We start from the raw sequence: 14,897 nt of genomic DNA, 5'->3' as shown, positions 1-14,897 counted from the left end.
TCAGTATGTGAGCAGGTTGGATTTTTTAGGTGATGGTGACCTTTCTGGTTTAGTTTTCTGGTTTTAAATGGTGGCTGTTCAAAGGAATGTTAGAGTAAATCCTGAGAGATGGGATAAAAGTCAGAGGGCGGGGGAAGCTGTTGGTGGTGCAATACAAATTAATTTAGCACATTGCTCTGCAATTTATCACTGAGGTCTCACCTCCATATATGTGGTGTGTGCTGCATATTTAGGGACAGGGATGAAGCACAGTAGGGAAAATGGCTTCCCTCTTCCTCATACAGACAGTTTTATAAACTAGGATTTATTTACTGGCACACAGTATTGCTGTCAGGACAACTAAAACTATTTTGACCCATAGATTTTCATTGAAATAGGGGTAGACAGCTGGAGTTGTGCCTTCCTCAGAATGACATCTGAAAGGGGTGGCCTGGTGGCAGCATGCTTGAACTCAGTTCACTGCCCAAATCTTGGCTTTTCCATAAAACACCTAGTGTTTTACAAATAGCAACCAGAGTGGCATTTGTGAGGAATGATAACAACAACAGAACTTTGCAAAAAGATGGATATTTAACTGCTTGATTGCTGAGAGCTTGCCTGCAGAATGTGGAGGGGCACAAAACACTGCCAGATCACTTGCTCTGGCTCCACAATGGGAGTCACAGAGGAATACACTGTGCAAATTCCCTGTGCAAATTACAAGGCTAAGTGCCTTGTAGGTAGGTTGTGAAAAGGAGGGTCCCCTTACCATGAGATCTGCCTATTTGCAGGGTGCAGAGGGTAGGCAAAATTTGCTTATAACTGGACTGGGGAAGTGGGAACAATAAAAGGAAGAGGGTTTGCAGAAAGACATTAAGTCACAAGTCACAGCTTGTATTTGCCTAACCAGCCCCAGATGGGAGAGATTTGTAGGTGTGGTGGCTAAGGAAAGTTTTCAAGAAAAATTTAAAAAGATGGGAACAATGGGCTTTGCAAAACCTGAAGTATTTTCCTACACATGGGGGGATGTGTGAAAGTGACTGACGGGGAAATGCGTTCCAGGAGAAAAAGGCAGACCAAGGACAGAAGGAAGGAGCTTGAAAAGCTAAAGAACACTGAAGACAAATGTCTGTGCTTTGATATGATGAATGGCTGCACAGTCTGCTCTGAGCTGCACATGGCTGTAGCACTGAGGAGTGATGGCTGGCGTGCATCACTCCACTTGGTAGTCACTGGGGCAGTACCACCTTCCCACCTTCCCGCCTTCTTTCTTAAAGCCCTGCTCTTAGCAGAAAACAAACAAACAAACAAAAGTTTCCTATTATGTCATCTTTAAAGATTTGTTGAGATGCTGGCTCAGAATCAGAGGCTTTTACAGAACAAAACTTTGTCCCTCTAAACTCCATTTAAATTCCATTTTGATGGGTAATGCTATCAATTCTTTCACTAAAAATTCAGAAGGAGCTGCCTTTAGAATAAGTTCCATTTTCTGGATTACAGAGTGTGCTTAAATCTGTCTGTGGCTGTATTCATTACAGTTCCTTTTTTTTCAGCTTGCTTGAACTCTGAAAGGGGAAGGTCAACTGATACAACCTCATAAAATCCCAGTGCAAATGTAGGGACTGTCAGGAAATTTCATAAGTTTAGGATTTCTGTCATTTCAAAAAGAGAAATTGATTGTCCCTTTCCCATTTGCCTGGAACAGGTGAATGAAGATATTTCTGAAGCAATAATTTATTGTGTCTTCAGGGATTTAGTGAAGCATTTATGAATATAGTCCAAAGTCTCTTGACATTGGCTGCTTGATATGTTACCACATATTTTACACAGGAACTCAAAGAGCAAACTTGGCTTTCTGTATGAGGTCATAAACACTAGAAAGCCCTGCACACAGTGAAATGGGCTACCAGGTGGTGCATCCAGGGGGGCTTTAAGTTCTTCTTTAAGCCCTCCCTGACCCTCTGCCACTCTGATCTGTTCCATCTGTGGGATATGCACCAACACCTGACCTTTCTGTGGGATGCTCCACTCCACTCCACAGCAATGGACTGGTGTAAGTGAGAGAGGAGATGGGGACAGGCTGGGCACACCTGTAGGACCTGAGGAGGATGGGGCACTCACATGCCTCCAGCACTCACAGGAGACTGGAGGCATGTCCCCAGTTCCAATTGAAGACGTGTTAAAATATTGGTCAAATGGAGGCTGCAAATTGATATCTGCAGCTGACAAGGCTCAGGAGGAAATATCTTTAATTATGCTAGGAAGAGCATGATTAAAGGAGGTGAGACGGGTAGGTGTGCAGGGTGAGGAACAGCAGGGGACTCATTTCTGTCACATCTGGGAGCAATCCCACAGTGATACAGGAGTCTGTCTATCAGCCTTGCTTCTGTGAGGCTTTAATTAAATGAGACAGTTAAGTTACTACAGTATAAAAGTACTGTAGAATAAAAGTACTATATCCAGATTTTGTGGAAGATGATTCTGGCACCTTGAGGCAGTAATGTGCTGGATATCTCCTGCAATGCAAGTCAGTGGGACACACAGTGCAGAATCTAGCCCATTGTGTGCTAAGGCCAAAGCTTAGGACACGTATGTTGAACAAGACTCTGCTCTCTTTCTCCTTGCTGTGATGTTCACTTTTGACCATGATGTGGCCATGGAAGTGAAAATATACACAAGCATTTCTTACTAATGGAACAGTTTAAGTTATTCATACTTCAGAAGAGCCTAGGAAATTCAGCTCTTAGATGTTCCAGGGTACTTCAGAACTTGCATCCTAAAATTCTCCTACTTTAATGCTAATGATTCAATTTAAAAACAAAATTACTTAAATCAGAGTATGGTCAGATTCCGGAGGACAGCACTGGAAGCGCAGTAATAAATATCAGGCTGGTTCAGCAATGTGTGTGTGCTCATGTCGAACTGGTGCAAGCAACCAGGAAAAGTATGAAACAAAGGCTGAACTGGCCCACTGGATGTGTTGGAAAAGTCCAGCATGAAACCTGTATTGATGTCTGAACTTCATCAGAGAGATCTCACAGTGTCTCTACATGGCATATACAGGTCTGAAATCCTACACTGTGGTTATTCGTAATCTGTAACTATTTAAAATCTGTAGTCCTAAGTAGCTTGCACCCAAGAGTAGCATAAAAAAAAAGCAGAGTCCTCTGAACTAAATCATTAAGCCCTGGGAAAATCCTGCAAAAATGGGTGTAGGAGAAGGGAATAAAAAGCAAATAAGAAGATAACCAAGAGGGCCTTAAAAGAATGTTTTGGGACAATATTTTAGAATGCCAAGGGAATTATGCACAAGACACTGAACTGGTTATCTTGGCATTGATCCCAGGCACAGTCCAGGGAAAGGCTTATTGAGGATGCAATCCATAAGAAGAAATTAAAAGATGAAAGTGTTAGTAATGCCAGTCAACATCACTTTATGGAAAACAGGTTTTGTCAAATATACTTGATAGTTTTTAGTAGAATCACAAGTCTGGAAGTCACAAAAGATAGTATTGCCATAAAGTACCTACATTTTTTGTGTTTGGTGAAAAAGAGCACTAAGCAAAACCAGTGTAGCTCCTATTCAAAAAATGAGTAATGTGAACACAGAAATTAAAAAAACTTGGAAGTAGGGAAGGGTAATCCTATATACCAATGGGTATCTATTTTTGATCTAATGCTATATAATATAGGTTTTATAACCTGACCAAAAGACCTGCTTCTCTGTTGATAAAGGCTGATGTAAACCACATGCACTTTCTTGTAGACATAGGTACAGTTATGAATTTAGAAATAAATAGAGCAGATCAGGACTGTAAGGTGGGTGGTTTTATTCTGGATGTTTGTGGGTTTAAAGCAGAGCTGGAAGTAATTTGAGATAAATTACAGAAATGCAGGAGCAGGGAGGTCATTCTTCCCCTATACTTGGTGCTGGTGATGCTGCATCTTGAGTGCTGTGTCCAGTTTTGTCCCCTCAGTTTAGGAAGGACATTGAGATGCTTGAATGCATCCAGAGGAGGCAACAAGGCTGGTGAGGGGCTTGGAGCACAAGCCCTGGGAGGAATGTTTGAAGGAGCTGGGGTTGTTTAGCCTGGAGAAGAGGAGGTTTAGAGGTGACCTTATTGCTCTCTACAGCTTCCTGAAGGGAGGTTGTAAATGGGGGTCGGTCTCTTCCACCAGGCAGCAACAGACAGAGCAAGAGGACACAGTCTCAAGCTACGTCAGGAAAGGCACAGGTTGGATATTAGGAAAAATATTTTCACCGAAAGAATAATAAAGTACTGGAATTGTCTTCCCAGAGAGGTGGTAGAATCGCCATCTCTGGATGTGTTTAAAAAAAGACTGGAGATGGCACTTGGTGCTATAGTCTAGTTGAGGTGTTAGGGTATAGGTTGGACGTGATGATCTTAAAGGTCTCTTTCACTCTTCCAACCTCATTATTCTGTGATTCTCTAATACGTTTCTTCCAGTATAAGGATTTAGCTAGAGCAACAAACAGGTTTCAAAAGCACCCAAACAAGTAGAAATAGAGAAATGTCTCCCTGCATACAATGAAATTCTCCTTCTGTGGCAGCATTACCATTACACTGCATCCACTAACTAGTGGATGCAGTCCAGACCTCAGCTGGGATCAGGAAGACTCAAAAAGTTCCAAGAAAGACCTGTGTGCTCTCCCTGTACAGGCTGCAGCAGCATGAGCTGGTTAGTGTACACAGAAGTTTAAGATAAAAGCCTTTCAGAAGATACTTCTGTTGGCAGAGAGTGTCTTAAGATGACAAAAAAGCACAAGATGATCTGGTGTTTCATGTGTATTAGAGAGCTGGATGGGCCTGAAAACAGTAGGAAGCAAGGTGGGTCAATGGTTTCCTCTCTGGAGTCAGCTTAGGATGAATCTGCAAGTGCTTGTGTAAACTTCAGATAATTGAGATAAGCATTTCCGATATAGCCAGAAGTTCAGAAACAATTAAAAGAGGTGTGTTCTGCCCCTCCACCCTCTCACCCACACATACATATTCAAAGTAAAAACCACTCTGTAAAATAGTGTTTGAGAGCAATGGCCACTTTTCCAAGACTCTGGGGAGGTTAACTCTACTGCCTTGAAATAAATTAACCACAAAGTGTGGTGCTTTTGCAATGCAAAGTATTTTTACTCAGTTTGCAATGTGCTGATGAAATACTGATATACCTAGGGACATACAACATGAAGAAATGTGCTCCAAAATTTCTCGTGACACAGCCCAGCAAAACATTGCTGGAGTGGCCTTAATGGGTTCCATACCAGAAGGGCTCATTCATACCATCAGTGGTTTGCAGAGCTGCTTCTCAAATGACTCGTTAGTTGCCTTTTACAAAATAAAAAATCTCAGTTCTACAAGTTATTGTTTTATACAAAGAATGGACAAGAAACACACTGCAGAAAATAACAGCAAACAGACATTGTGCTACGTGAGACACACAGCTCATTTTAAACACGTTGTTGTTGTTGGTCTTAAAGTGCTTCGGTTGTTTTAAGTGATTATTTTGTTGCACAAAGGATGAGGCCACAGAACATTGCTTTCTCTGAAAACAAAAAATCCCCTAAAAGCTTTTGCTGAGAAGCTCCTTCTGTGACAGCCATGGCCATGGGGAGGGATACATCAGATCCACTATAGTGAAACAACCAAGATACCAACCCTAGCAAAGGCAGCAGCAGGCTCTGAGCCCTACAAAGGGCCAGTGTCCCGAGCACACACCAGTGGGTTACACTAGGCACCCAGCATTTCCCTCCACTGTTAATAAAATAGGGAAATAGCAGTTGCTCTGGGCTGATTTCTGTGTGATTCATAACATACAGAAACACATGACTCTGGAGCAGAGAGAGAGGAGAACAGACATGGTTGCAACCAAAAAGCATCTTCACACAACCAAGCTTCATCAATCTGGATCTAACAGCTTCTGTATTTTAAAAACAAAATACTTTATTTTCTGCATATGTGTTGTGTTAGATGACTATATAGGTGTAAACAAGCCTGCACTGTCTTATTGTCCATAAATAAATACTTAGTAAGTTCAAAGCAGGGCTGGATTCGTAAAGCAACACTCTCCTAATCTGTATTCGGGTCTCAAGCGTATTATCTGTAATTTACAACCAATTTAAATGGCATTAACAGCCTTCCCCTTATGGGAATTTAAATTTGCATCCTACCATTGAATTAAACACTGATTGCATATTTTCTATAGGGGACGTAATGCTCTTTGAAGCTTGTTTTGAATAATAAAGCATCTATTCATGCACATGGTGCAATGTGTTTCTTTGTCCTGAATGTAATTGAAGTAAAATGTGAGTTAAAGGGATTTTTCCTCTAGCCACAGGTTTGTTGATTACCATCTATTTTCATCTATTCAAGATTTTTAAAAGGAAAAGAAAAATACAGTAATCTCTTCCTGCATTTGGAACCTCATTTACCACTCAGAGCTTTCCTGAGAGCATCTGAGATGAACAATCAGAAGGTCAAGTTTCAGTCCATCTTTGAAGGAGGAGAAGGGGAAAAAGGAACAAAACAGTGCCTTACCCTTCTGGAAAGAAAAATAGGAAAGAAAAAAAATAAATATCACAAAAAGCAGAGGGAAGCAGACAACACACATCTAACCTCCAGGAGACAGATCTTGCCTACCTGTCAGGTAGCTGTTCTCTACGCTGTCAATCACTGAGAGGCAGGAAATCCACAGCAACAATGACTTCAACATTAAGGAAGCAAGTAGGGTGAAATAAAACTGTTGACCTTTTTTGTTTGATTTGTAAGGGAGGAATAACTGAAGCAAATAATAAACATGACTTACTCTTTCCTGGATGGGAAAAACAAGCAGAAAAGATTGAAGAAAAGGAATTCTAGCTGGTGAATGTGTGGTTTGTCCTCAGCGTGGCTGGGTCCTCCAGCCACAGCCACCTTGGCAGGGAAAGGCAGCATGGGAGGACTTTCAGAGGAGTAGGTGACCTGATGCCAGGAGTGGATGACCAGCTGCAGCAGGAGTGGTGGAAATGTCCCCCAGCATGGCCATCCCTGTGACCTTCTCTTGTCCTATGCAGCTCATCAGGCTGGAAAGTTCTGCTTGCTGATGATGCTCAGTACACTCAGCAAACCATCTGGAGAAACCTAGTTCTCTGCTAGGTCTCCTGTGCCAGGGTACAGCTACAAATGAGTTAGGGAAAAAGCCTCTCTTGAAATCTGGTGGATTTTAAGATATTTTTTTCTCCCTCTTTTCCCCTAAAGGTGATCTTCATTTCAAGTTGCAGGCAGGTCTGAGTCTAATAAAACTGTTGTGGTGTTGATAGTTCTGATATTCATGATCCTGGCATTTATTCAGAAATTACAGAAAAGACAAAACAGAGTTGATATATTTGGCATTTATGCAGTGATATAAGTAATTCTTCAGTGTTCACAGATTTTTTTTTAAATTATTTTTTACCATTGTCTGGTTTCTTGAAAAAGCAGACCCATTTCTGCTGAAACCCTCATTTTCCTTCAGTTCTCCTCAGGAAAGCTTTAGAAAAACCAGAAACTACTGGAAACGAGAACTTCCTGATGATTTGTGCCTTTCCCCATCTTAAAAGGTGATTTTATGAGTCCTTGAGGAACACGCACTGCTTAAAAACAGCCGTCTGTGTTTTAGGAAGAGGCAGGGAGGATTGCAGACCGTGGCCTTGATCCCATTAGGACGAAATGTCACACCAACAACAGTAACTGTATCTCTGGACTTAGCCAGTTGCTCAAGATTTCTTTACAGGCTATCTTAAATTGCTGCAGTTAATGCTGTATTGGTGCTATAAAGGCAGGCACCGCCAGTGCCTCTGTTGCACGTGCAGCAAACATCAAAGTCCCCGCAGCCGCAGCGCCTCAGATAGCGAGAAGGCCTCGAGATAGGGAGGGACATAAAGACTCTGTTTTTTCTTTTGCTTTCCAAAGCAGTTTCACCATTCTCATTTGCACACAAGAGACCACAAATGGTCCCTGGGCACCTTGGGGGTAATTGCCATGTTGTTCAATTTGCCTCAAATGAACGACGCAGGAATGATAAACACTCTTTTATAATAAGCTCGCTGCCACTGGTACGTAGTACGGGTGGGATACCCGGGGCTCTGACCCTCTGCCAGAAAGTCATCCTCCCCCTTTATATTTGCAGAGGCAAGGAATCTCAGGGGCAAAGGAGGTTTATTAGCAGGCACATACCCATCTGTGGGCTGCAGCCCCACAGGCACATTGTGTTAATGCTGTGCCCTCAATGCTAGCTGCTACCATAGCATGACACAGCCAGCCAGAGCAAGAAATGATGCCAACGGGAAGGTCTTATGGCTGGGAAGCCTATATGGCTTCCCAGAAGAAAACACTGGCAATTTCTAGCACAAAATAAAGCTTGAAGTGAATTAGACCTTCATGATTTCTAGCCCTGGCTCAGGGAGAGCATTGGCAATGATGGTTGCTCCTGTAAAGCTATCCTTGCTCCTGGCTCTGGAGGTTAACTGCAGCCTGCCGCCGTCCTCTCTTAAGAAGACAGAAAAGCACAAGATGCTCTGGTGCTTCATCTGTACTAGAGAGCAGGCTGGCACAGCCACCCAGGCCCCAAACCCCCTGCTGAAACTGCCTCTTCTCCTGCCCACAAAGGGAACTGGGTTCCTCCTTTCCTCAGAACAGGATGAATTCATAATTTTTTTATGGGGTGGATTCACTGTATTCCTTTATTTAAAGGCCAAACTCTGGTTTCCTTTCCTCTCCAAATGTGCTGCCCCAGTCCTGTGGAAAGGAGGTGTGGGTGCCAGGCACTTGGGGCACCTGAGCAGTCCAGCTGACCTTCACCATTCCTCCTTGTATTTTTTCTAGGAATAAACAAGGGCCCAGGCCCATTTTGCTTCACATGTATGGTAAGTACAAGTCCAAGTTAGGGATGCTGGAGGATGTGCTGTCCATCTGAGCAGTCAAGGACAACATGAAGTAACTCCACTAGAGATCCACATTTTAAAGCAGTTCAACCTCAGCAGTCCTACCAGAGCTGGTTGAGGAGCTTGTGCCTTGCTTCATGGTTGGTATACTTTGCCATACTGGGGAAATGTTGAGCAAAGAAAACAGACATATCCTCAGGTGCAGAAGTTTCTGCTGAGGCTTTTCAGGGTGCCACACACAGCTACTCCCCAACATCTTCATTAGTGATGTGGAAATAAATGTGAAATCACTGCTGATAAAACACCCAGAGAAAGGCAGGAGGGTAAATAAAGCAGAAAGGCTGGCTGAATCACACATTCTGATGCACCCGGACAAGTAAAATGCATTTTATTGCGAGTTAATTGGAAGTAAAAGCATGGTCCTGAGAGTGATACCTGGGAATGAGGGGGAATGGCAGTGAGTCAGCCCTGAAAAAATGATGGTAGTCATGGTAGAGCTGATAAAAATTTGGTAGACTTTTTCTAAATCATGGAAAATTTCTAAAAGTTCGGATGAAACTGTACAGGATGATGATGGACATCTTCTAATTAAGATGGGATGCCTTGCAGTACTCCCAGCCAGGATGTCCAGTCTGCCATAGAGGGATAATTCAGTGACATTTATATAGGAGGATGGCTTCAGCAGATCTGATGAGTTCTGCTGGTTTTAGGCTTCATTCATCACTGAAATTGCCTCACTGTTTTAAAATCTATTTTAAATAAATAAAAAAGGGAAGGCACTGAGCTCCCATAGCAAACCTTCTGCCTGCTTTCCAGGCCTCCACAACATGAATTTGTTTGTAAAGAAAAAAACAGCAGAACAAAGGTGACAAAGCAGACTCAAACATCACCATTACCATAGCAACAGTGGCATTAGCCTGACACAGCAGCAGAAGCCAAAATATACCCTTGCACAGAATGCTGTGCAAGTTAGGAAATTGCTAGCTCTGTATGGCACACAAGATAAACAACCAAAATATAAATTACTCTAGATTTCTCAGTAAAATTATTAATTCTTATTTTAAAAATGCACTTTCTGCAAGTAAATAGTATGTTAATAATCTCTAAAATTGATTTCCCTTGACGCGAACAGCAGAAGAAAACACAATTGCAAGTTGTGTATTTACCACAATATGGAGCAGCATCTTTGCCTGGAAGCTGAAACTATTAAGGCAGCAATGTTGTAGGGGTTCCCTGGCTGCCTTTTTGGCTTGGCTCCTGCCAGCAGTGCATTCGAGGGCATGACTAACATCTGTCACATGTGGTTTGCTCTCTCTCTCTCACCTGCTCTTTGGGGAAGGACTACATGTGCAGGGGAGTACTTTGCATGGACTTTCTTTTTTTTTCCTTTTTCTTTTAATGCACTCACCAGGCTGCATTTAAATGGGAAAGGTTCAAGCCAAAGAAATACACTATATGCATGAAGGAAAAAAGGATTTGTTAGCCCTCTGTGGGATTTCATATTGCAGCCTCAGACATAAAAGGACTGAGGAAAGTCTCTCTTTTGCCCAGATGAGTTTAGAAGAGACAGGTTGCTTGGTGAAGAGCAAGAACTTCAGGAACCATCATACTGGGCAACTGTCCTTATCATGGTGCTGTGTGGGTGGGTTGGGATGATGGATGACAGCAGTGCTGCCACGGCCAGCATGGCAAAGGGCACTCAGTGGTGGATGGCCGAGCCCCGGAGTCTCCACTACCCTGCAGCAGCAGCTCTGCTTGGGGAGATCAGGGAGCAGCACCACTGCTGCTGTTCCCACACAGCCACCATGATGTTTTAGGCACACTGGACCAAGGCTCTAGAGATAAATCTGTACATTTTGAGACTCTGTTTAGACTTTGGAGTACCAGGACAGAGGGCAGAGGAGGGTGTCTGACGTGTTTTCTGAGGCAATGCTAAGCTGCAGCCCCCATCTAGGGAACATCTTGCAACCCATTGCCACATCCAGCTGGAAGCTGCATGTACTTCCAGGGTGGGCACTTAAGTAGGAAAAAACCCCAACCCAATATAGACCAGCGTGAAATAAAATTGCTTTCCCCCCCTCTTCTGGAGGCAGACCCTGAGGGTTGCTGACAGAGCACTGGGGACGCAGTGCCCTCGTCCCAGTAGGCACATCAAGGGCACTGCTGTCACTCAGACCTGGCAGGGCAACCACGAGCAGCTCCTGTCAGCCCACAGGGCCACTTGGCCTCCTGCCTGCATTTTCCCTGCCTGTGTTCTCTCCCTGCCTGACTGCCCCTGAGCCCAGGAGCTCCCACACTGCTGCAATCCAACATTTTCTTGTAGCAGCAGCTGAGCACGCATGGGCTGGGTGCTGCAGGCAGTGTTGCAGAGCACTCCCAGGAGGATGCAGGGAGTGGGATGTACTGCAGAGAGAGATGGGTCCCATTTCCCTGGACCATCAAATGAGCCCAGAGCTGGAGCAGGGAGCCAGTCAAAAAGCATCACTCCCACCAATAAAACAAAGAAAATGTGGCAGTAAAGGTAGATTTTTTCCCATTTCAAACTGTAAAATTCTCAGCCATCTCTAGGTGCTATTAATCACACATTGCACTCCCGAAATGTATTCAGAAAAGGCAGAGTAACAGTGACTTGCTCTGCAGGACAGCCAGACACCAAGATTCCTGGGGACAGAGGGCTCTCCTGATTACTCTAAAGGGATGAATAACACTTGTGCTAGTCCCAAGACAGAAATCCAGACCCCCAAAGTTGGGCAACTCCATCACTTCCACTATGATAATGCCAACAGTACTGGAATAAATCCAGACAGGAAAAGGAGGTGCTATCAGGTTTATGTGGCTGTTTTACATCCTCTTTTAAGGAGCCTTTTTATTACATTATGCACATGTGCATTTAAACTGGTTACAAAGCAACAAATGCTCTTTCTTTTTATTTAAGTTTGGCTTCATAACTAGAGACCATTCCACTTCCTATGTGTGATGGAGATGGGTTAAATGGGACTCAGCCCTCACAGAGAGGAATTTATGTTGTCAGAAAGACATGCTGAGAACAAGCTTGGTGCTGTTTGATGAAGAAAACACACACAACTTTTGCAAAAGAAAATAAATTTACAATATCTAAGTCCAAAAGATGTTTTTCTGAGATAGTTATAACTACCTTACACATATAGGACTTTTTTTTATTTTGTAGAATTGTTAGTTTGACAAGTATTTTTATTGTAATGAGATTGCAACATATCACTTTCATTTGCAGTTAGATCCTAACATTGGTCAGATGTTCTTAGAAGCCAGCAGAAAAATGAAAAAAAAAGGTAATGAAAGTTGACTTGTACTACTGGCAGTAAGCTCCCATTGGTCACCAAACCTAATATCTTCTATACTTCAAAAAATTTACATAATCAATTCATTCTGTGAAATTACTTCCCCCCACCTTTTTTTTTAAAAATAGTAGATAAACCAGAGTAATTTTCCCCCAGGAGATATAAATTCTTTTAAAGACTCAGTCTTCTCAGGGGCTTATTGCAGAGTGCTGACTGCCTTAGGGAGACAAATACCATGTCCTCTTCTAAGTTACATCCTTCAATCACAGAATTAGGAATCAACCCATCATAGACATTTAAGCTGCTTCCATCTTTTTCAAGAAACATCTGTTTCTCAAGCAGATTACCACAGCTGATAGAAGTGCTCTTTTATTTTAACACTCTAGAATAAAAAGGGAATATGAGCTGCTGGGGAAGGGATGACAATTGCTCTTCCCCTCATCTGCATGAGGCACAGAAATGCCTGGAAGGGCTGGATGTGAAAAGCCATCCAACTTTTCCCAGAGGAGCAAGGTCTGCTCTGCAGGGATGCAGCTGCAGCACAAGCTAACCTGTGCTGCAGTGGCCAAAGTGACTTGGAAGTGGAAAGACATTCAAATGTAGAGATATTTAAATCCCTTAAAAAATTACCCATTTTTTCCTTTTCTGTGTCTGTCATGTCAAACATTTCCCACTTTTGAATTGGCCTTTAATAGCTGCAGAGAGCATCAGGCTGGTGCTGCAGGCTAGTGGAGGGGGAAGGAGCCAGGAACCAGCCTCCCTGGAGAAACGGCTGATTTCCATCAAAAGCTGGTTAACACTGGGCAGCATCACCTTGGGTCCCACAGTCTGAGGTCACTGATGTTCCAGTTGGCAATACAACCATGAATGTAGGACCTTTCCAACTGTCAAGCCAGGAAAGTGACCAGGAAATCAAGGCTGCTTTGTTTCCCTGTTTTGTGGTGGGAGGGCTGGCCAGTCTAACAAAGCTGATGCCATCAGGACCGTTTGCGTTGTGCCCTCCAGGCTGTGAGTGTTGAGCTGTGCAAGAAAGGGGCTGGATGAGAAATGACACATTTTGGTATTTCTGCAGCTGTTTCCAAGCAAGCCCATGAAAACCAGAGCCCACATCCAGGTGCTCCAGTCAGGATGACAATGGGGAGAAGTGGTAGGAGCACTTCTCAGCCCTGGGCTCTGGGATAACTTCAAGGTCTTCAGAGCATCCCTGGATGGAGGAAAGATGCTACTTTCCTATTCAAGATTTATGAAACTGTTTCCCCAGATGTCTCAAATCCAAACTAAACCAGGATCTTTCTTGAAAACTGAGAGCACAGAGAAACCCATGTCTCAAATCCAAACAAAACCAGGATCTTTCTTGAAAACTGAGAGCACAGAGAAACCCATGTCTACTGCTCTCCACCTTCTGATACAGGATTTCAGAATCATCTCGGATATGAAAGTTTAGTTTAGGACGCAGAAGTCCACATAAACAACTTTTTGCTTGTGTTGCATTGTACTCCCTACCCTAGGAATAGTTTATTTGGTAACAAAATCAAATTTTTTACTTATGAAGAGAATAAAGAGTATTGCTTGATCTCTGAACAGCAAAATGCAGGAATTTCACACACTGGATATACAGCAATGGCATAGTACCCAGCCTGCCCTGAAAAGAGAGAGGTGGATGATTATATAAATATTCCTGGTTCCTCATTCCTCTGCCAGAAATGATAAAATGGAAGAAGAGATATAATTTATCTTTTATATACCTTTCCTATAAACCTTTCATCAGGGTTTCCCTTACTTTATTATTTTTCAACATATTCACATTAATGTGCTCAGAATCCAGGGGGAATTTGACACAGAGTTTATTTTCCAATTATTTTTCCCTCTTTGTGGTTTTTCACAGCTTTTAAAATGTATAATATATTGAAAATGTACAAAGTCTTGTAGAAAGGTGGCTGAGAAAGGAAGAGGCAAAAGGACATTCCCTCTTATGCACAAGCTACCACTATACGGTGAAACAACTTTCCATTCCTTGCAGAAAAGAGAGACAGGGAACCATTATCTCCCAGTTTTCCTCCACAGCCCACCTTGGGGAAGATCTTTTCTATGGCCTGTCATAAAGAAGCCATTGGGGTTCAGCCACTCAGACAAGCAGGTGTGCTCATGTGGCTCCAGGCATCTTTTGATGTATGGTAACACACTGCTGCCTCCTCATCCCCAGCTTGGGTATGTGGAACCAGGGACTGAACTGATGCTGAGAGATGAGTGGCACCTGGCTACTCGTTGTCCTTACTGTCTTACAACTGCAGCAAGTGGCCTGCCTGGTCTAGATCCCACTTAAACCAAGTGTTCAGTATCTCATGAAGCCATGGAATAGTAACTCAGTCTGGCATGGACCTCCAGAAGTGCCTACCCCAAAGTCAGACTAGCTCTGGGATCAACACCAGACTGCTCAGGACTTGGTTTTCAAAACCTTCATGACTGGAGCCAGCACAAGCTTGTGGGGCAACTTGCTCCACAGCCTTATTTTCCCTCATACCAGCCTGTCTCTCTTGTTTCAACCTCTTCTCTCCTACCATACCCCACTACAGAGACCCTGGCTCCACTCTGATGACCTTCCTGTAGGCACTGGGCAGCTGTTGGGTTCTCCCAAAAGTGTCTCTTCTCCAGACTGTACAGTCCAACTCTATCAGTTTTCACTTAAA

The sequence above is a fragment of the Lonchura striata genome, chromosome 1 (assembly GCF_050655825.1).
Source record: "Lonchura striata isolate lonStrDom1 chromosome 1, ASM5065582v1, whole genome shotgun sequence".
Lineage (NCBI taxonomy): Eukaryota > Metazoa > Chordata > Aves > Passeriformes > Estrildidae > Lonchura > Lonchura striata.
This window is presented reverse-complemented; position numbering follows the sequence as displayed.